Genomic DNA, 24,637 nt, shown 5'->3' with positions numbered 1-24,637 from the left:
TTTATCTGTGAACAAGCCTTTAAAGAGCATCATTAAATAATATTTTGAGTGTAGGTGAACACTAGGGCAAACTCATTAGCTACAGATGGATTTTGATAATAAAACTAAACAAGATAATTTTTAATAACAGTTCTTAAAATATTATTGTCAAGAATACGTATGTATCTTCATTTCAGAGTAGCATCACAAAACATGGCTGTCTTTCCAATGCATTAATTTGGACATGCTATTATGATTCTTTTTCTTTAAGTATGAGTTAACACTTGTCTCTGCTCCTTCTAAGAGCAGTGCTTTTGTGAGAGGAATACTTTGAACAGGTATTATATCATATTCTGCTTCTAAAAATCTCCCTAAAATGGGATGTTTAATTGACTAAGCATTACTTCTACTGGTGGAAAAACTACAATTTTCACTACAAAATGGTTAGTAGGCACAGAGTATAAAATGCATTTGAACTAACAACTACCATTTCTATACAAGCAGTAAGTTTGTTATAAACAAGGAACTACAATTAAACAAACTAAATATTTACACAACAGGAAGTACTACATCTAAGACTGTATTGTAGTGACTCAAAAATTTCAGGTAAGTTGCACAGAACTTAAAACTGTGACCCCACACAACACCTCAAGCAACACATAGCCCTTCTAAACTCACACCAACACCCACACATAGAAACACTAAATCCACATAAGCGGTGGCCCTTAACTGTAACCTACACAAGCAACAAGGACCTCCGAAGCTGAAATGTAAACAAACACCAATCACAACCAAAGTGTTACATAGCTCACAATACCAGTGTGTCACCCAGCAACAGCCCCTAAGGCAAGACAACAAACCTAATGCTTTAGTCATAGGTGACTCTTCAGTCAGGCACACTGATGTCCCACTCACCAGGCTGAACAAGGAGATAATTACAGTGAGCAGCCTGTCAGGTGCCAGGATCCGCCACATAACTCATGCACTCAAGTCACTCCACAACAAGTACAAATATGACTCTGCCATTGTCCATGTTGGAGTGAATGACTTGAGACATACCTCCCTGGACTGCATGAAAAGAGACATTGAAGAGCTCCCGGATCATGTGGCCCATGTAGGTATGACCCTAGCCCTGAGTAGCATCCTGCCTTCGTCCAGAATGATACCACAATATAAGGTCATTTAATGGGGATCCAGTATCTGTCTGCCTGGGACGATATGATCGACAAACCATGATGCTTTGCCAGAGATGGTCTGCACCTGTTGCCCCTGGGATTCAGGTTACTGGCAAAGGCTCTTGCCATCCCTATAGTCCCTTTTTAGGCAAAATTCAAAGGACAAAACCACCACCATAACAGGTACAAGCATGCAAAATCTGAAAGTAATGCTACTCAGTGCTAGAAGTCTAAACCTCAAAATGCACTCTCTCTCGAGGCACTCCTAAAAATGGAGAACATCGATATTCGTGCAGTAACTAAGACATGGTTCAAGGCTCCAGACAACACTCCTGCAATACCAGGCTACAACCCTTACCACACTTTTTGTCCACCAAAGCAGGATCAAAACACTAAAGGTGGAGGAGTGTCCATATTCACCAAGGATATTCACACCACCAGGTTAGTTGCCCAACACAATGCGTCTGAAATTCTCCAAGTGCAACTAACACTAGGTAAGACTGCAATCCAAATTGTAGCTTGCTACAGACCTCCCACCATGCCCCAAGATTCTCACTACACATTTCTAAACATACTGGAAAATATTAATATACAACCAGACACCCTAATATTGGGTGATTTCAACTACCCTGCCATTAACTGGGAAAACTACTTGTGTACCAACACCATTGCCCAATGGTTCTTGGAATTCATAAATTCCAATGCCCTGGATCAGCTAATCCATAGTCCCACCAGGGGCTCCAATTTCCTAGACCTGATCATTACCAACATGAGAAATCAATGCTCCACACCTATGGTCACCCCCTCATTGGTCAGGTCAGACCATAAGCTAATCACCCTTAACATCCACATCCCACCCCCACCCCCCAGTAAGGAAACCTCCATAAAAAAACTTCTCCAAAGCCAACTTCATGCTACTCAAGTCAGAAGTTACAAACTTCATGACACCCATGCAGATGGGAACTGAAAGTTTGACTGCTGAGTCCTACACTAAGGCATTGTATGAGCACATCCACTCATGCATGAATTGTACCATCCCAAATAGAACCAAGATGCTCTCCTCCAAAAAAAGGAAGCCAATCTGGTGGCCCCCTGCCAAAACCAAAGTTTACAACAAAAGGAAGAAACTTTTGCAGAAAAGAGGAAAATCCCAGGATGCAAAAACTCCCTTACCAGCCTCAGTAAGAAGCTGAGATCCCTCATAAAATCCTCCAAAGCTAGTTACGAAAATAAAATTGCCAAAGATTCCAAAGACAACCACAAGGCATTCTTTTACTATGTCAAGAATCTAAATGGCAATGCTCAGATCTGCTCTGATCTACAACAGAATGGCATTAAATATACTGATCCCAAGGATATTGCCAATATCCTGGCAGATCAATTCAGTGCCAAATTCACCCCCCTCTCACCCCCTAAATGCCCATCTCAATACTGGAAGATTGCCAAATTCCAGTAATAATGGCCACACACGTAAAAAACTCACTCTCCAAAGCTAAGAATACAGCATCCATGAGACCAGATGACATCCTGGGCTGTGTACTACATAGACTACAAAATGAACTGGCACCTCACCTAAGTGTCATGTTTAATCACACCCTCACCACAGGCTTCTTGCCCACTGAGTGGCGCACAGCTACAGTTATCCCACTCCACAAGGGGGAATCCACCTTGGATCCCGGGAACTACCACCCCATCAGTCTGATGAGCCTGATCTGCAAGGCCATGGAACTTATAAACAAAGACATTAGCAACCTTAAAACACTGGACCCCACCCAGTTTGGGTTCGTGAAGGGACAATCGTGTCTCCTGAACTTGATTGACTTCTTTGAATCAGTCTCCAGAGCTGTGGATGAGGGAAAGGCAGTCCACACAGCCTGTCTGCATCTCGGCAAGGCCTTTGATACCATACCCCACTCTGGAAGCAATAGATAAACTTACTAAGCTGGGCATTAATCCCTACGTCACTCAATGGGTTGCCAACTGGCTTACTGACAGAACCCACACTGTAAAAGTAGCTGACTCCAAATTCAGCTCCAGACAAGTGACAAGTGGAGTACCTCAGGGTTCAGTCCTGGGACCTCTCTTGTTTGGCATCTACTTCTTTGAAGTACAGGCCAACACTAAGGGATTCTGTCTAACAAAGTTCACAGATGACTGCAAACTGGGAGCCATTATTGAATCCCCAAATTATGTTGATACTCTACAAAAGGGCCTTACAGAAACAGATGCTTGGTGCCAGAGCTATGGGCTCAAACTCAATGCCAAGAAATGTATAGTTATTCCCTTTGGGAAAAAACATGTATCCGTGAATTACCACATAGGTGGCAGTACACTAAACACCGAAAGTGTAATAAGAGACGTAGGGACACAGGTGGACAGTAGTCTCACCTTCAATAACCACATCGCCACAACAGTCAGGAAATCCTTCTATGTTGCACACCTCATCACTAAGGGCTTTTCATCCAGAAAAAAGGGGGTCATTGTCCCACTGTACTCATCCCTCATTAGACCCATTATAGAAAACAATGCCCCGTTTGGTATGTACCTCTCAAGACATCTGCAACAACTGGAAAGGCCACAGAAATACCTCACTGAAAGAATCACAGGCTTAAAGCAGATGCCCTATGCTGACCACCTTAAAAAACTCCAGCTATACTCTTGTCGCATATCGTTTACTCCGAGGCGATCTCTGCTTAACATACAGGGCCATGTCAAATCCAGAGCTGTTGGACATGCTACACTTAAAGAAATCCTAATCCCTCATAGCCACATGCTCCAGGGATCTAAACCTTGTCATCACAATAAACAAAACATGCTGGAAGGATAGGTTCCTGACCCAGAGACTCCCCAGACGCTGGAATAGACTGCCCATACATGTCAAGCAGAGCACCTCTTTGGCCCTCTTCAAAAGGAACCTTGATGACTGGATGGGAGAAAGGAAATTCACCCCAGGGATCACATCAGTCGACCTACTAGACGGGGGTCCAGGGAAGTAAATAATGTGGGAAGAAATAGCCAGGGAATTGTTATGGCTAGGCTTGTATAGGCCCTAGGGCCAATAGCCTAGTACCAACCTATGAACCTATGAACTATTTTCAGTTGGCTCTCAGTACTAGCGAGTAAGCTCATTCAGTGAACTGTGCATGCATCAACATTTGCAAGGATGGGTACAAGCTGTGTACATGACATGTATGTCTCCTCTTCATTGTTTAAGCATAGAGGTAGAACAATGGAAAATATATCTATTATTCAAGGAATAGTTTTAAAAAGATACCAGAATTCTATTTTGTATCTCCAGCATATAGTGTTAATAAACACCTCTTGGCCAGAAATGATGCAGGATTTGCCCACTCCCAGCAAGACTTACCCACTAGGTATTTACCCTAATAGTTAAATAGTGCTAGTCACGGGTATATACTGCCATCATTAGATGAGTGGGCGTTTATAGTAAAACGACTCACACTAGTATTGTAGTGCACTAGTCAGTATCATAAATTTTGTATGCTAGGATTTCACTGAGATTTTGCAAGTCTTCTCTGAATTCCTAAGTAGACTCTGTATATCAGCTTTAATGGTCTTTGCAAGTGGTTGCAGTACATTTTAGTCGCTATAATACTCCTGGTTAAAAAGTCAGATAAGAGTTGCAGGTTTAAAAAATATACTTATCCTTGAAGGATGATTTTTAAAAATCAAATTTCCTTTTGTTTTTAATAAAGCAAAACATAAAATTCAATGCATTTATATTTTAATGATGTATCCCTTTTCAGTATTGTATTTAAAATATTAAAATTAAGTTAATACGTTCATAGGAGGTTACTAGGGTATTTACCCTAGGGCCTTTATAAGCCTAGCCATGTTATACCCTAGTTCCCTTATTGACCAAGTTGCATGGTCTATATTTGCAGTAGGAGTCTATGATCGGCACTGACTACCCTTATCCAAGAGGGACATAGATGACACCCCCAGGGTAAATTTACAGTCTCCCATCCAGTTAGTATAAGTTACGCATAAATAGGGTAATTGAAGAGCTCTGTTTTAAGTGAATTCGGAGTTTGCTACAGCGGAGTCGCAATCTCTGGGAACCATATCTGCCACTTCAGCATGCCCTACTAATGTCACAGGCTAAGTTAAGATCAGTAGCGTGAGTGAATCTTGCCCATTTGACTTGCAGATGTACAGCATTTCCATTAGAGCAGGGTTGAAGACTGCTCTGTAGGCCAAGCAAAAGTCACCCCTCAGCAGCCTATAAGATACAGAGTACAATGACAGTGGGCCTTCAGTCTGCCCATGTAGGTCATATGTTGAAGGCGCTGAATTTTCTTGGTGAGAAACCTCTGAGGTCTCTCCAGCTATTGCAGGTTTCTGGTCACGTACATACAGAAGGGAGCATTGTATTCTGTTAGTGGTCTGTTGAGAGATGAGTACAGGAGAGTTATCCTTAGCTCTGGATGCAATGCCCTTACTTATGAGATGTGCAACATAGAAGGCCTTTCATACCACTGTGGACATATGGTGATCAAAGTAAGGTATGGGGGGGGGGTAGTGCTAATATTGTAATTTGTAGGCACTTCCCTTTTACTGAAAGGGATAATAACACATTAATTTGCATTAAGTTTAAGTCCATAGCTTTGCCACCAATCATTTGTTTGTGTAGGTCCTTTTTGTAGTATATCACCATCATTGGGGGACTTGGTATTGCACCCAGTTTATAGTCATTGGCGAACTTGGTAAGCCACAGGCCATGTATCTTTGCCTGGACATCTGAGAAATAGATTCCAAAACAGTAGGGGGCCTGACACAAATCCCTGTGGTACACCAGTGGTAACTGGTTTGCTGGTAGAGGTGGAATCCCCAACTTTGACTGTATGCATTCTGTCAGTGAGCCATTTGGCTACCCATCTAGTGACACATGGATTAATTCCAAGCTGGGTGAGTTTCTCAATGATGCCTGATTGGGGGATTGTGTCAAAAGCCTTGGCTAAGTCAAGATAAGCCATATGTACTGTCTTGCTTTCACCCAGGGCTTTGATGACATTCTCAAAGAAGTCCACCGGGTTTAATAAGCATGATCTACCCTTAACAAAGCCAAATTGGGTCTGGTCAAGAGGTCAATGATGATTCTCTTCATGGCCTTGCAGATAAAGCTGGTGAGGCTTATTTATGGGTCTATAGATTTCAGGGTCGGTTGATGGACTCCCATTGTGCAAGGGAATTACTGTGCTGCTTTCCACTCTGCTGGGACAAAGCCAGTACTTAGACTGTGGTTGAAGAGAGTGCCAAGTGGTTCTGCTAGTCCTGTTTTAAGCTATTTAGTAGGCAGCCTGGGATGTTATCCATTCCCATAGAGGCTGTGTTTTTGGCTATGGAGAGTGCAGTTATGACCTGCTTTTTGGAGATACTGGGTAGAGTACTGGTGACAGGTATGCTTTGGGGTATGTCTGGTGGGGGCGGGGGGAGTGAAGTTTGCACCAAATCTGTCTGCTAGCAGGTTGGTAATGTTCTCAGGGTCAGTATGAGTAGTGCCATCCACTATTAGTTCAGCACAAAGCTGGGCCTTCCCTTTTAGAATTCTGACTTGGCTAAAGAAAGCCTTGTGATTATCCTTAGCTAGGGGTGCTAGTTTTGTTTCATAACTGGCATTAGAGGATTTTACAAGATATTTAATTTGCTTGTTCAACCTGTGAAGGGTCTCCTTCCTCTGCTGAGTCAGTTCCTTCTTATTAGTTTCTTCCACTTATTATATAACCAATTTATGCTTGATGTCCACCAGGGTGGCTGTTTTTTTTTTGTGAGGACCTTGTTTTGATCCATTCATGTAGAGCCAAGTCTATACATTTGTGTAGGTGTTTATACAGGGCATTTGTATACACATCTGTATAGGAGTCATTGTTGACAGTGGTAGCAGGGTGATTGAACCTGTTTATGCCATTGCTTATGATGCTATAGTTTGCTTTGGAGAAATTTTTCATCCGTTTTGCTCTTGGGGGGTATCAGCTATGATTGTTACTTTGAACGAGACTGATTTATATTCAGACCTTACCAGGAGGGCAACACACAGGGGGTAGTGCACAGACCCCCTATGTTGGTGAGTACTAAGTCTAGGAAATTTCAGCCCTTTGTGGGGGTGCAGACAATCTGCTCCAGAGCATTTGCATTAACAAAGTCCAGGAACCTTAAGGCAAGTGTGTTTGTGCTCATATATGACTCTCAATTGATCAAAGAATAGTTGACATTACTCATGACTAGGGTGTTCGGTTGTACAGTGAGTGACTCAAGCAGGTCCAAGTAAGCAGAGTGGTTCTCATGGTTCATGGTGGGGGACCTATAGCTAACAATGATATAGAAGAGGGTTTTACTTACAGTTAGTTGAAATTGGAGTAGGTCTAGGGAGTCATACTGTTTGACCAGTCTTGAGGTGTATTTGTCTTTAATGAAGGTGGATACACCTCAGCCTTTGGTTCTTTTCCCCACATTTTGATGTCTGAACATCTGGAAGCTTTGTAGCCTTGCATGGCTGGGGTGCTCTCTGTGGTCTTGAACCATGTCTCTCTGACTACAGAGACATCAGCATTTTCCAAGGTAAGGAGTGCTTCCATTTTGTGCTGTTTCTGAGGTAGACTCTTAGCATTAAGCAGTATAACTGTGAGTTTGTCTCTAGTGGATTTTTTTTACGTCAGGAATTTTGTTGTTATGACATTGCCTAAAAAAAGGCAATATGGGGGAGGCAAGTACCTTTGCCAATACCAAAAGCCAAGACCATCTGTGGCAAAGCAGAGTGGTCTGTAGACTATATCATCCTAGGCTGACAGATACTGGATCCCCAGGACTGACACCAGAAGCTAAGCCAGTTGTTGAAGTCAATCATTTTTTGTTTATATTGAGACATCATATCTGCCATTAAACAAACCGTAAGACATTTAAAATGAATAGTAAGTCATTTTTTTGTTCAGAGTACTAGATCATTTTTGTGGGAACATTTACAAATACTCGATCAAATACAATGAGGATACAGACTATCAAAACTGCATGACTCTTTTTATTTAAAGACAATGCAATGAGAAGCAGACAGAATCTCTCAAAAAGCATGTTTCTTTCTTTTTTACACTGTGAGAAAACAACCAGGCTCTGAAATAATCACAGCAGCTCATTTCTATTGCAATACTTTTTACCTTTTCTATCCAGCTGTAACCATTTACGTTAAACCTGTTTTTAATGAGCAGTGCCTGCTATTGTTATGCAAATTGTGCACGTAGTAGCAGTTGTTGAATCCTTGACATCCATTAACCAGCAAGATTCAATGTAATAGATTTAAATGGGTTTAGCGAAAATAATTGCTTTACCAGTACATTACCTCTTTCTCTGAAATTACAAGGCATTCAATTTTTTCCTGTCAACATAGTTTTCACTTTTGTCTTCCTTCGTTATCATGATTGCTTACTGTTTGATACTCACGTTCTAATATGGAGAAATGAAGAAAAATTGGCTTCAACATCTCTTTTAACAGGATTGTGCAGGTCAATGTCAAGTGGTACTTTATGAAGAAGCCCTACATACTTATAAGGAAAGCACTTGTGTGATGTTTCTGAGTAATGCATTTAATGCAGTTCTTGCTGTTTTCCAATGTATGGGCATACATTTTATCTATCTTATTTGCTTGTTGTCATAAAGGTGCTCATTTCTTATGATTAAATGTGTTGCAGCTGACAAAATCAGCAGCTTGTTCTCCATTATATGATATTCCTTTTCTTCTTCTTCTTTTTCGGCTGCTCCCATTAGGGGTTGCCACAGCAGATCAACTGTTTCCATTTCTTGCTGTCCTTATCAGTTCTCAGAATTGCAGGTATGACAAATAATGAGAACATTTCAATTAAGTGTGGTATAACAGCATTTCCAGATGTGGAACTGACTGGCTCAATAAGTTCCTATCTACCATAACAAGCAAATATTTTAGCAATAACCCATGACTGAGTGTAGGTAATGCTGGATTTGCCCTTGCTTGGCATGGTTGGATTACGAGGTGAAGCCTGATGATTAAACAAAGACAAACGTGGGTATATCCAGCATTACCCACACACAAGCATGGGTTATTGCTATTATACAATGACATTATTAAAAAAAATCTTACCTTTTCTAAGTAATATTATTGCATAAAGCAAATTTAGTGGTCTTCTGCAGTTCACCCTGAGAAAGGGATGCCTTAAGGTGTGTACTGTGCATGCATTCAGCTTCTATGCACAGTATATAAATAAAAATAAAAATGTCTTTCTAATTGCCTGTCAGTGGAGGTTTACTTCATCAGAAAAAGCATTTAGCAAGCTATTTTTATTTTGTTATTATATACATTTTCTGTTATTATATTATTTTAATGAGGACCAAGGAGTCCACCTCTTTGTTACTGTTTAAATTATGATACATTGTGTGTCACAGTAGTGAGATATTTATTTTTTCTGGAGAGGGTGAAGGTTGGAAGGACAAGTTTCTACCCTTCTGTTTGGTGCATTATATTTTCTCTGATTTACAGAGAAGGTGACAGGACAGCTGTAGCTTTCTGTTTTATTGGCTATCGTTGCCTGAGGCCTAGTTTATTTCTTTGCAGAGACTTGGATATGGCAGCTTCTGTGGCTCTGAGTAAACTTAGTCCTCTGTGGAGATGCTTACCAGACTTGCTTCTGTTGAGAGCAGATGATTTACAATGGCAACAGTGATTGTTCAAATAGCATGTATATTTTTTAGAATATTATTTATTGTAAAAATGTCCAGTAGATAAAGCTCCATAAATATCTGCACTAAATCTGTTTATGGTTGTGTTGACAAGTTTGTCATCTGGAGTGGCACTGCTGTGTTACTGAGTACAGCTGCCTGGTATTGTACATAACATTGAACAATATTCTATGTGATAGTCAGTGTGTGGCAGCCAGATTTTCCCTCCCATTAATTTTTTTTATTCTTCCTACAGCTTGATGAGACTCATGCTTTTATGCTGTAAAGCTTTTGTTTATGGTCACTGTGGCAAGACTAGTTTGTTTCCTCTTAAAACAGACTTTACATCATTAGACACAGCACATTTCTTAAGAAAGCATTCTGAAAGTCACTGCAAGAGTTTGTGCCATGAAATGTTCTGACACAGTTTGCATTGCTGAAATACTTATCTTCCTCTACAAGGAGAGAGCTTTGGTAACTGCACTGAATGCAGTAACATTAATACAGTCTTTAGCTACACTTAATATTCTTATTTATTATTCATTTACATATTATTAGTTTCCAGTGCTACTTGCATTTTCCTTTCATGCATGCAGTATAGGAAGTTGTATAAATCATATACTTCAATGATGTGTAATAATTTCAGTATTTGTTACTTCTGTGTATGGGGAATAAATATGGTTTTTAGTATTACAGCTGTGTTTGTTTTTTTTTTTTTACCTTTTTTCACTATTTTTCCTATGTCCATCTCTCAGATCTTCCCTATGCGTAACCGTTCATACAGTAACACTTCTTATAATATCACAAAATAAAATACTTCTATGGATACTAATTGATTTTTATAAATGTATTACCATGTGGCAAATTAATGTCTGCTATTATAATGTATCTATGAGAGCTTTAACATAGGGTGTTTGCTTAGAAGTGGTTACAGTCCTGTCAGACTCTTCTAGTCAACAAACAGTAAAATAAACCAATAAAAATGGCAATATATGATTCAAATGTATGGGTCATTGTCTTTTAAATGTTGTTGCCTAGATCAACATATGCATGAATGTATAATTCTCGGTTTATGAAATCATGACATATAGCATTACTCATCATTCAATAACAATATGTTGGATAATATATCTCACAGACAGTATTTTATTTGTATGGGAACAACAATATTTGAATGTGCTACATACTTGTGAGAGGAAAACTGGCTGCAACTAAGATAACACTTCTCTGTTGTGACAGGCTGCAATTGTAGTATGACAATGTACATGCTACGGATGTGGAACAATAGTTTGGGACAGGGAATGTAGGCTACAGCTAGGATGACACTTCCCTTTTTTGACAGACTGTCATACTGCAACTACAATGTACACACCACAGATATATTGCCTATATACACTGTATCCTATTTAGCACACACACACACACACACACACACACACATACATTTCTGTGGGAAGGCAGAGTGAAGAGAAATGGAGCATGTACTTACTATACTGTCACAATGTAATGCATTTGTTGAATGCAACATCATTTTCATAGGAGCTCCTTGGCACTGACATTTGTAGTACTTTCGACACAATTAGTGCAGTTATTTATTGCTTTGGAATTGCAATCTTTACAATATCATAAGAGATGGAGCAAACATGAAGCTATTCAAGTGATGAACATATAACAAATGTGAGTTCACTGTAAATAGTTTCCTTCTTTGCCTTCTGTAGTGTGCATGCTTCTCATTGCAAGTTGTCTGCTGCAGGTGTGAATTCAGGCAGGAGATAGAATGAATAAATCTCAGGCAAGTGAAGCCAAGCTCCAGTAACTGTTCAAATATGGTACAAATATGACTAATGAACCTAGCAATGACCCTAAGGAAATTTAATCAAACAAGTCAAAATCCACATATTTGAATGATAAATATATAAAAGAAAAAAAATCCTTTGCAGTAATAATAGGGTACCACATTGTCTAAGGGTAAAAATTCATAGGTTAACCAAAGTACTGAGCACTTGTGTAGTTAGTGATTTATGTAATATTTTGCCTAAAAAAGAATTGAACCTAGAAGGCCTGAAATTCCACCATACTTGAGGTGGTTTCTTTGCCTGATACTACAATTCTACACATACTCACAGATACCTGATATCAGTCCATACAGGAAAAACTCCCATTAGGACTCAGTTTAATGCATGACATCATTATGTATGACTCAGTTATACAGATGCTTTCTTTTTTCAGACTCATCAAATCCGCCTCTTAAACAATTATCTATATAGCTTGAGAGCATGGGAGATTTGATCTATACTGGTTAAAAACACTACTTGCTATCAAATTGTTATCCATGGATTAATGATGGGATAGGGAGGTTGCAGTCCATGTCATATGATGTAGGGCCAAACATCATAAACATTGCTGAGACCATACCATTAGTGTAGTGAAACCATTTCTGCTGTCCCCATGGCAACTTTAAACTGATTATTATCGTTGAGGAAACTGAAATTACTTGAATATTTAAGGGGAGATGTGGTAAAAAAAAATGGTGACGCTAGCTTGTCCATCGTGTGCTTTTTATTAATGGGATACACGTGTTTTTACAAGTCACTGTATAAGCCAGAGTAATTGACAAAGAAAGGGAGAATTCCTTCCATAATAGGTAATGCTTTTATTGGTTGATGGCTAGCAACATGCATGCCACTACAAGTATAAGCAATTTTAACTTGTGACTATACAGGTCCCACAAGGCCAGTCTGTCATCTTGAGCAGAAGTCTTAGATAGAGGATCAATGGCCAGAAAAAAAAAAACTAAACTCTGAAATAGTAGACATCTGTGCTTGGTATCTTCTCTTACAGATATGCACTGTGAAAAATTTACATTCGAGTAAACTTAGCTCTGTGGAATTTATAAACAATTTTGCAAGTTATAATTGTGAAGGCTAGGAAACTATGACTCCAAGTCCATCTGTAATTGCTACCATGAGATGGAATTAAAAACCTTCTTTAAAATCTAAAAAAATATTATTTACGGAAGATTCAAGAAAAATTGTTATGACATAAAGAGAGTAGGGTTTGAATATGATTAGCATGTTGTCAGATTTGAAGAAACCCTGCCTGCGTATGCCCTGGCCAGCAGGCAAACACCAGGTTGTAGAGTGAAAAGACCCTTAGACTGAAGTGGCTGTTTTAACAGATGATGTAGTAGAGGCATCTAAAGGGCTGCTTCCGAGGGTCCTTAGGAATTTGGCCAGTGTGACAAAGATATTCAGTAGACTATCAAGTACTGTTGAAATGCCTGAGGGCAGGAAGACAGAAAGGAGCAAGAATAATCTGAGCAACTGCATACTTTGTAGGTTAATAGAAGTAGCACAGAAAGGCATGGAGAAACTCCCTCCAAATATTACTTTTCCTTTAAGAAAACTATATCCAGGAAAACAACAAACAATGTCATAATGTGAAGTAGCTATTACTTAAATTAATTCTGTCTGAAGGCTGGATAATGTAGATTTATCACAGAGCTCATCCATAAGGAAAGGCTTATAGGTAAGTTACCAGGCTAGCTGCCCCTGTGGGCCATTTTAAGCCTAGCCAATTTTCATCTAAGGTGAAAAATAAACCCTGTAAAAGCCTTAACCATTATGGCAACCCCCAATCCCTGGGAAGTAAAGTTGTCTTCTGCCTAGAGTTAATTTTCTGACAATTGAAATTCTGACTAAGAGTATTGTTCAAAATGACAGACAGCCAACTGTATACTCAAAAGATAAATTTGCTTATGTTTGTGGATGAATGTATGTGGCCACATATGTTGCCACACAGCATCCAAACAGGAACTACTAATCATAAAATAGTTAGAGAAATGCCAGTAGTGGTGACATATCTGGACTAGCTCAGGGATGTTGACTTGGTCCTGAACAGGGAGCTGATTGAAATATTAGAAGAGTTGGATAAGACTTGTTTTAAAGCACATAAATGGTCGAGGTGACAGGAAAGATGCCAAGAATAAGGATGACCAGTTATGTACTGCAGAAATTAGTTTGAGTACAGTACTCTTTATTGCTTCATTTCTATCATATCTGAGGGAAATGTACACAGTCAAACTCTGCCAAAACACAAATAGATGTAGCAGCAGTGCATTGCACTTGGTGTAATCAAGGGACTTGGAAAGGCTGACCAACTGGGAGAAATGGCATCTGCCCTTCACTGCAGTCACATGCAAAATGCTACTGGTATGACCTATAGCTGAAAGGGTAGAACTGATGAAAAAAAAAAGAACAAGAACCTAGGGGTGCTCTTCATAGCTGGAGTGGACCACCAGAACAAAATAAAGTCCATAACAGGAAGGAATAGAAGGCTGATGTGTATCTACATGGGAATTAATTCTTGAAGTAAATAAATAATCATCTTTTTTTATCAGGCCATCATCAGCTCACACTTTGACAGCTATGTGATCTTTCACTACAGCAGAAGTAGAACTTATTATTGAACCTGTCATGACAGCACTATGAAATCGAGCCCCTTACCAAAACATAAGTAGACCAGCAGAGGTAGTTTGAATAAGTAAAGGGCCAGAAAGGATTAAACAATTAGCTATGACCCCCCCCCCCCCCCACACACACACACACAATAGAGAGTTATGGGTGTAGCCCCAAATTTCCTTGCTTTTTTTGTTTTTAAATGCTAAGTATCAGTGAATGCTGCTTTGATGAAATGAGTTAATTATGAGCTGCCATGATTCTACCAGCAGAGCATGTGATATGCAAATAACAGTAACTGTTCATAATGTATTTTTTTTCTTGATTACTGCTGTTATAATGTTCACTCCCTGAGTATTATGGGAATGTCGTGAATTGGTTGTTTGCCTTGGTATGTATTATCTACTGTCAATGGGAATAGCTGTTGCTCTACATTTTCCTACCTACACGTGGTGATTTACTGCAGACTGCTCTGAGTATTACAACAGTGGGTATAATCTGTTATTGTTCTGGAAATATAATGGTCCCTATAAGGGACAGTAGATAAACTGAGCTCTGTGTGCTTGAACAGAGATAGCAAAAGTATGTGCAGTGCTCTGAGGATTAGGGGGTAACCAAGTACTGTCTCTTCATTATAGCACCTGCTTTATACTTGTCAGATGTATCCATTATTATATTCACAACTGCCATCCACTTAGTGATTTACAGGTGGCAAACATACGTACCTTATGCAGAACACTGTAGCATGAATGAGTGCAGTACTGAACTTCCGATATATGTGGTCTACCATACAGGGATCAGCAGGCACAGGCAATATTCTTGGTGGTCTGCAGCCACAAGCATGATGAACTGTGGTCTAAGAATTGTGTGAATATGAGGCCTCAGGAATTTTTCTTCTAGAATACTATCTGCTGGCTCCCTATTGAAATGTCAGCACTCGAAATGTTGAATGGTGAAAAGGCAAAAAAAAAAAAAAAGAGCAAACCTCAAAGATCACAATTCTCCTTTAAACTTCTTTTAGCAGGAAGGCAAGACCCCTTGCCATCCCCAAATGTGTATATATATATATATATATATATATATATATATACATATATATACATGTGTGTGTGTATCAACCGGCCACATCACTGAACCGTTTCCACAAAACCAGAACTGCGAAATCTTTCAAATGTCGAAAAAACTTCTAATTTCGACATTTCCGACCCCGCCACACCTCCACACCAGTGCTAACATGGGTTAAAAAAGGGGCAAGACTTTGTTGTTCAGAAATTTGATTTTCGACGTTTTGAAGAGTCGCAGTTCAATATTCATGGAAGTGGGGTCAACCATAACGTGATCGGCATCATGAAGGTAAACCTATATATATATATATATATATATATATATATATATATATATATATATATATATATATATATATAAAAATATACATATATATATATATATATATATACATATATATATATATATATATATATATATATAAATATATATATATATATATATATATATATATATAAATATATATATATATATATATAAATATATGTACCAACTCTGAGACTGCCATACCTCAGATACAAGGGAATATTCTGAAAGATTTCTAAATCAAACTTAGTATATGTAAGTGTGTTTTTTGGACTCAGTCTCCATATTTCTGAACTGGCTTTAACAGGTCAGTACATTTCAAATGGCTGCCTTATTGGCCATAAAAAAGGAAGTAGTATTTACTAATGTGCTACACTTGTTGGCTAACATCTTATAGCACTGATCATACACAGTACATTGATATGAATCACTATTGCAGTACACTCGTGTGACTTCAGCAGGTAGCCCTTTGCACAGCACACATATTAATGGAACATGAGGACTCATGTTTTGCCCTTGCAGTACACCACCTACCTTGCAGGTAGTAGTAAGACTCACTATTGCAATGACCTGCTGTTTTAAAGCTATTGGCCACATACAGTGTACACTGATCATTATGGGATAGTGGATTACCAAATCATGCCTTTCCAGTAGATCACCTGATATGCTAGTGGCTTTCTGAATCAGTGTGTTACTGTGCATAATGGCATGTGTTTATCAGATGTATGAAAATACAGCTGAGTATTCTAAATAATGTGAACTTAAGTATAACCATGTCAAGGTGCTATATATCTCACAGGCCACCATGTTCATTTTTAATGCAGAGCAGTTATCACCATATAAGTGTGAGGTAATGAATACTGCAGTATGATAAATGAAAACATCTTTTGTAGTACATGGAGTGCAGTGATTACACTCTGATATTTGGAAAAAGGCAAATCAGTTAAGTGCTACTGCAGAGCAAGACCCGATCTTAACAAATGTCAAGCACCCAGGAGCGGCCTTAGGTCAACTAGTGCCCTAGGCAAAAGGGCTCCATGGCACCCCACCACCACCTGGTGCCCCCATCCTGGTGTACCTACACCAAATAAATACTAGAAAAGCGCCCCTGGTAGAGCGGTGCCCTAGGCAACCACTTAGTTGGCCTATGCCTAAGGCTGGCTATGCAAGCACCCCTGATTAACTTGTTAAGGTCAAGTCTCAAAGAAGGAAAACAGCTTTGCCTGCATTGACTAGCAAATGACAGTGAAGATTTGTTTCCCCCTGCTGTCCATGCTGGTAATGGGTCCATGACTTCCTCTTTATAAGCTTAGAAAGTTGATAGAATAACAGGATTTGTGTTAGCATGCATTTTCAGAAGGATATGAAGCCTGAAACTCAAATGTATGCCATCATTTAGTGATTTCAATCCTCAGTGATTTGCTGGAAAACAACAAACTTTATGAGGAACAGACCAAACATATGAGGCAGAAAATATGGACATTCTGTGAAAATCTAAACATTTGAGAGGCATAGAAGGTGAGTCCAAACATAAGTTACACTGTGTTTCTGACAGTGACTGCCAAGTGCTTTATGGCTTTGAAAACAGACAAGACATCTAGTGCTTTTTTCTGTAACTATTGGTACATGGAGCAGATAAAGCTCCACATATTACAAAGAATTATGACCAAGTCTTCAATAATAACCATTACTTATGTGTTCTTGACATGGATGCCAAGACTCACCTCGAGAGCTTCACTTTCTAGGTGAATTTCTTAGTATTCATATCTCAACACATAATAAGTAGGTTATGATCAGTGACTCACTGATAATCCTGTATATTTTATTCACAGTATTATTTTATCTAATATGTTCCAGGGTTTGTACTAATAACGTAATATGCTTTTCTTTGTGGCACAAGCATTTCAGTAAAAGAAAGAAAATGATTTGCAATCTTTAAAACACTAATCTATATGATTCTTTCAAATATAGATAGCACATGCGGCTTTTATAACCTATGCACTCATGGTTTCTTCAGAACTTAAAATGAATTTTGTGGTCTTTTAAGTTTAAATGTGCTAGCACCTGTGGTGCTGCATATTGGCAAAACAAAACAGTGTCTATTATCTGATCATATACAAAGGCCATTGCCAAGACTCTCCAACAGCAAACTATCACTGACTGAGTCCCTTCTAGATCCAACTCTCTAGTCTTGGTCTCCACTCTTCATGAATTCACCAACTGTTCCATGCTCTTCTAGAATGTGTCTTTGTGATGTCTGATTTTGACTAAGCTGACCCTCCTTTAAATATCCCTACAGTTATATCTGAAGACTATTCCTTATGACAGCCTATATTCCCACTTGAAAGGCTAAGCATAATATTCACTATAAGCAGTGGTAATATCAGAAAGAGTTCAAATATAAAAGTGTATGCAAAAAAAGAAAAAAAAGAAAAAAAAAAAACAGTAAAGTATATCCTTTACATGTGGGAAACAACACACCATGTTACATTTTACACCCCACTCAACCCTCAAACAATTATGCACAACACACACTCTGGTGGCTGACACCAGGGCAGTTCTTTATTTTGAAGTAGAAGATTTGTACAGGGCCAGAACTCAACAATAAAGCTTGAGACTCTCCCTTTTCTATTAATGGCAGATTATCTGCCCAAGATATTGTACAGCAAGGATCCTAGAGCCCATTTAATGACTAGGCATTCTCGCTCAATGATTGATTATTTGGTTTCAGCTTTATTCACATTCTTAAATAAAATAACATATAGAATATTCTTTCTCATCTACTCTCTCTCTTGGACAGTACTACACCCAAGCTTACCTCTGATGCACCTATGTGTAGAGGGGAAGGCCTAGAGAAATCAGAGGGTGCTAAAGTAGGCTTAGAGCTCAATATGACCTTCAAGTGCTGAAAGGCATCCTCTGCCTCAGGGTTCTACCTGATCTTTTTTGACATCTATCACTGCATACAGTTGGTGAGAAGTAGGTTTTGGTGAAAAACTGTTGGGTAAATTCCCTATAATATTTAGCCAGGGCTAGAAAGGCTGTCTCCTGCTTTTTAGTTTATGGAACTGTCTAATTTAATACTGCCTCAACCTTCTGCCTCTGGGGGCATTTCAGTTCAATCATATTGAGATAACTTTTGGACTGCTCACTAGGATCACTTTTTTGTCTATGAGTGTTCAAAACAGCTTAAACCTTGGTCAGAGGCTAGTTTCAGCCATCTGAATGAATTTTGACATCACTGAACGATACTGCTGTATGTAAGTTATGGGGTATGAGTACCCTGTCCATTAGGCAATGAAATTTAGATGAAGCCACATGAAGTCTGAATGGATGAACTTTATATTGGAAAGGCCAACAGGTGTTTTAAAGGCATTTTTTCTTTGGTCTCCTATATTTACTTAATCCTGTAATAGTTTTTTTTTTTTTCAAATCCAAGTTGGCCAGGAAGCAAGTTTTCTCTAAATGCTCATTTAGTTTATCCACCCATGACACGGGGACATTAAGCATTTTAATATCAAAACAGAACCTAATGTTTCCATTGAGCTTTGGAATCAGGACTTCAGAGCTCTTCAACTCACTACCAGATTGTTCAATAACCTCTAACTGATTTTTTTACCACTTCCCATCTGTTCTCTGAGACTTGGGCATCTGGTAGGGTTTATAGTACATTTTACACACAGATTTGTCTCTACAAATTGCTTATTTAGGCTGGATCTTCCTGGCAGAAACATAATTATCTTGCACATGGTGGTGTCCCACCATCTGACAGTCTCTTCAACTCTAACTTGAAGATTAAAAAATAAGAAGGGGTCACAGAGTCGAGGACAAAACAAAAAAAAATATTTTGCTCTTGAGCTGTAGCAAGACACTTGATGATAAAGTAACAAGCAGCTTACTACAGTTGAAATCACACATATGAAGCATTTCAATACTTCAGCCCTGACTAGACATACAATATCAGAGTTGTGTCCCCTAACACATTGTGTCTGGGGGGGTGCCATCCCTTTCACCCACTCTAGTTATGCTTCTGTTTCCTGGCAGCTCATAGAAGACCTCTTTATTTAAAAATATACATTTTTATAACTCTTACTTTTGAGTGATCAATACAATCTTTACTATTTTCACCTTGAATATGAACAAAAGCCCTTTCTCTTTTCTAGGGCACCTAACCTCTTTTGCAAGACTCACTGGGGCTATCTCTGACTATCTTCAAGGTTTTTTTGATAAGATGATATTTTTGCTTAGGACATCTCTTACCTGATTGTTCAGCCTTGTGCCTTACCTTAATTGGTTTTCCATGATCTCAAAGGGTCCTTCCCATTTGGCAAAAATGTTATTTTCAGTCAAAGAAAACAAGACTAGTACTAGACCTTTGGCCTAAAATGTTCTTTTTGCCATGATCCTAATGCATACCACCTGTTGTGCAGTTTGTGCCCTTGAAATGCATTCATTGGCTAGTGTCACTGATATTTTTAACTTGTCTTTTATAGAGGTGCAATAATCCAATAAAGTTTTAAATAGATCATTCTCCTCTTCCCATGTCTCCATGACAATATCTAATAACCATCTGAAACATCTTCTGGGTTTGGTAAAACAACCCGTAGTGTACCATATCTTACACACAACATAATCATGTGGAAAGGCTTTTTTTCATTTTAAAGAACTATGTAGATAGTGGGAGGGCAAAAGTGTGCTTAATACATTGTGACCCCATGTAAAAACAGTGCCTCAGGGATACCTCTGCAACCCCCTTTGGTAGAATGATGGGAATACTTGGGGGGGAACTCTTGCAAAGATTCCTGGGGGGTTACTCCTGCAGGACAAACAGGAGATATGTCAATAACTGATTCAAATCTTAGCCATCTTCTATCACTTTTCTTAACATGGATATTAATGTCTTGCTAAACCACTCTACCAGATCATCAGTCTGAGAAGGGTTCATGGAGGTTCTAAGTTGGTTCCCTGTGAAGCTTTGGTACAGACTGTGTATACTCTTTGGCATGAAAGGGATTTCATGGTCTTTGAGTATTTCCATGGGCTGCTTATTCCAGTATGGCTAGTGTATACAGATACCCACTGCTATACTTTTAGAGATCCAACAGTATCCATGGTAATTATTTCAAAAGGTAAGAATATTATGGGTATGGACATTAATGGGGTTTTAATGTTAGAGCTTGTGGCTGTTATTGGAAACTCTAAGCAACATGTTCCAAACTTTTCTCTCTACCACATTAATTCCAGCCTACAGAGTCTGGTTAGAACCCAGACTTTAATTTTGCCTTACCCAGGTGACCTCTCAGGAAGTGGCAGTTTACCAGCTTTATCACTAGTTCTCTAAAGGGGTTAAGTACCAGTAACTGGTGTACTATTCCCTCTCCTCTATTTTCCTAGGTCTACAAAATAACAAGTTGTTTTATACTTTAAAGTACAAGCAGGATAGAAAGATTGATTCAATAAATTATTTCCCACTACCTTATATATGTTTTCTCCAGTTTTACCCGTACTTTCATCTTCCCTTTGAGCATTTTTAAATCAACTTTCTTGCAAATCAACTTGCTCTGAATTTTTCTCTCTAGTGATCTCTTGGAAATTAGAAGATTCTGTCTCTTCCCCCACTAACAGTGACACTGAAGGACTCAGCTTCTCATTCTTCTTCCAAGTATGGTAGTTTGCATCAGTATTTAGCATAAGAATCAGCCTGCTTTTTCAGCTTATTAACTCTACTCCCATTATGGACATAACAAATCAATGCCCCATCTATCCTCCTTAACTTCTCTGTGGACTGGTTCATCAGCAGGGATTATTCCCACCTTAGTTTTCCTTTTCCTTTTGAGTCCTTCTCCACTTGAACACTCAGCAGGGTATGCAACATCTTAAGTGTGTATTATTGTGTGTGATTTTTGCTATCCTCTGATTCCACACTCTCCATGTCATTTTTCCTTAAAGTCTGAAGGGGAAATAAGGTCTTCCTCTCCTTGAATACTTACCCATAATCTTGCCCTCTTTGAGTATTTTTACATCATTCCCAAACTATTACCAACTTCTGGTTTAATACTGGACATAAAGGTTGGTGGGTCCCATTATTGTACCACTGGGGGTGCATAGGCATAAACCCAGGCTGGAATTCTGAAGCACTGTTCCCTCACATGGGGCTATAATGCATCAAGTTCACTTTCACCTCCCGCTACCTCCATAGTTCTTTAAAATTGTGAAAGCCTTTCCAGATGATTATGTTGTGTGTAAGATATGGTACATTATGGGTTGTTTTCTCAAACTCAGTCTGGATTACTACCTGTACAACAGCATACTTCTTATCAGCCCTAAAGAATATATATATAACTTCTACAGCTTCTGTTTTCATACATTCGTAGATAAGCACTAAGCTAGAAGGCCTTGTGGACCATTTTAAGCATAGCCATTTTCTCTTAGTGAAAATTAAACCCTGTACCTCTTGACTGTGAGGTAAATATTTTAATCATTATGCCAAACCCTAACCCCTTTTTATAGATATACTGCCCCTTTATGAGGGTTATCATGCCACAGGAGCCTAACATCCCCCATTAACTCTTTATGATACACTAGAAGAGAGCATTTAATGAGTTTAGTAGTCATCTAATTGTGGTATGAGCTAGCCTAGGGTGTGCAGTTACTAAATGCTCATATTAGTGACACAGTAATAACATCACTGTTTCTACCAGCTTATATGTAGTTTTGTCACATTCCTTAGATTCCAGTTCATTTGCATTTTTGCCAACAGTTTACACCATACTTACTGTAGTCAATATTATTACTACTACAGAACTTTGCAAGGTGTCTCTTCCATGCAAATTTAAAACAACGTATTAGTCAATGCCCCTTTTTGATTTTAAACCAAGATTTTTCATTTTCTTTAGGCAACTCATTCTCATTTAAATTCTTATAACACATTACCCTTTCAAAAAGCATGGCAAAACTCTGTGTATCTTATGGGTCTGCATGATATACCCACTTCTTAATAATAACAGGCAATGTTTGAATGTAACAATTGCTAGCATTTCAATCATGATTTATTACTGTTATTCCCTTCAGGATCTAACTGCATAGTAACAATGTGGTTCACTTCAGATAGCTAGTATCTTTCCATTTTCTTATACTTAAAGTCCATTCATGGAATTTAAGTGATTGAGTCTATGCAAAGCTCATGCAAGTAGGCACTGTTTCACCATTTCATAATCTTTGCAATCAGTGGTCTTCGTGTTCATTAAGGCATGAATGGCATCATACTGTTAGTACCCAGGCATAATCTGCTCAGTCCTATCCACTTGCCTAGAGAGTCTCCCAAATGCCAATCTCTCTGTCTCTCTCTATATGTATATATAGACATATGGCACATGCGCATGTGTGTGTGTGTGTATACTCTATATATATATAAATATATATATATATATATATATATATATATATATATATATATATATATATATGTGTGTGTGTGTGTGTGTGTGTGTGTGTGTGTGTGTATTGGCCTTCTGCTTGGGTTAGGGCTTTAGTGGGGTTGCAACCTGAGGTTAAAGGAGTGTCAGTGGATTCTGTTACCATTACTATGCCCTTGGTAGTGGCAGCTATTGTTTGAAATAATTGCTCCGCTATGGTCATCAGGAGAACACAACAAGAGCAGCTGCTCTCCTTATCATAACTGGTCCAGCACTTGCTCTTTACTACAGAAGATCTCTAGCAGATAAACACAAAAAAGCACACTCCTATGAGACTTTAAAATTATAATCATGTGAATTTACTAATTATGGTATGCTACACACTACAGTACTTTGTTGACACATGTCATATTTCTCATCACCGCTGTGAAGAAAATGAAAACACTGTCATCTGTGTTAGCATATGTGGCAGGAGATGTGTATATATTCCTGGATTAACTTGTACTGTATGCCCGCATGTCTAATTGTGAAAACGTAAATACGTTTTTAAAATGTTGAATATTTCCATGTTTATACAAAATGTTTAAAGAATCTGTCAGTGTTTTAATACAGTTCTAATTGCACATGTTTTTGAGGGAGATTCTAAAGTGCAAACTGCATGTGGAGAATCAGCTGATCAGTAGGTGATGCCATTAAAATGTTCCTGGTTGCTATGTGATTATTTGAACAGATGACTGACAGGAAAAATAACTTTTTCAAACAGCTGATTGCTATTTTTAAAATAAGACAGTTGAGACAATTAAGCTGGACTATAAAAGAGACTTTTGAAATCAGTTGAAGAGCAGTGAAGAGTTGCATCAGTTACAGTGCTGTGCAGTGGATACCCAAAAAGGACTCACCAAAACTGTAAGACTGCCTTTGCCTTGCTGTTATATTTTAGATTAGATCAGGGACAGTATTGTTAAGTTAGATTAGGAAAGTTTAGTTATTTATATAGAGGTTTTCTAAAATGATGGCCTTCTAGCCTACAGTTTAATTTTACATTTTTGGTGATTGAATTCTGGTGTTTATAGGTTCATAGGTAGGTACTAGGCTATCTGTTCAAATGCATTTATAAGCCTAGCCAGAATGTGTTGGCTTTCGCCACCCCCTTAGATTAGTTCCCTGTACCTCTGCCCAGCAGAGCAACTTACATGATCCTCGGGATAAACTTTCTGTTTCCCATCCACTCATCAAGGTTCCTTTTGAAGAGTGTTTGGAATCTTGTTCCAAAGCATGGGAAGTCCCTGGGACAGGAATCTATCCCTCCAGCATGTCCTATGTGTTGTTGTGGTGAGGTTTAGATCCTTAGAGATAGTGGCTCAAGGGGATAAGGTTTTCTTTAGGTTGAGCATGTCCATCAATTCTGGGTTGGACATGGCCTTGTATGTCAGGCAGAGATCACCTCTGAGTAGGTGGTATGCAACCGAGTACAGCTAGAGTTTCTTCAGCTGAGCTGCATAGGGCATCTATTTGAGGCCAGTGATCCTCTTTGTGAGGT

The sequence above is a fragment of the Protopterus annectens genome, chromosome 14.part0 (genome assembly GCF_019279795.1).
Source record: "Protopterus annectens isolate FY-2018-M chromosome 14.part0, PAN1.0, whole genome shotgun sequence".
Classification (NCBI taxonomy): domain Eukaryota; kingdom Metazoa; phylum Chordata; order Ceratodontiformes; family Protopteridae; genus Protopterus; species Protopterus annectens.
The sequence above is the reverse complement of the archived record's forward strand: the minus strand, read 5'-3'. Positions refer to the sequence as shown.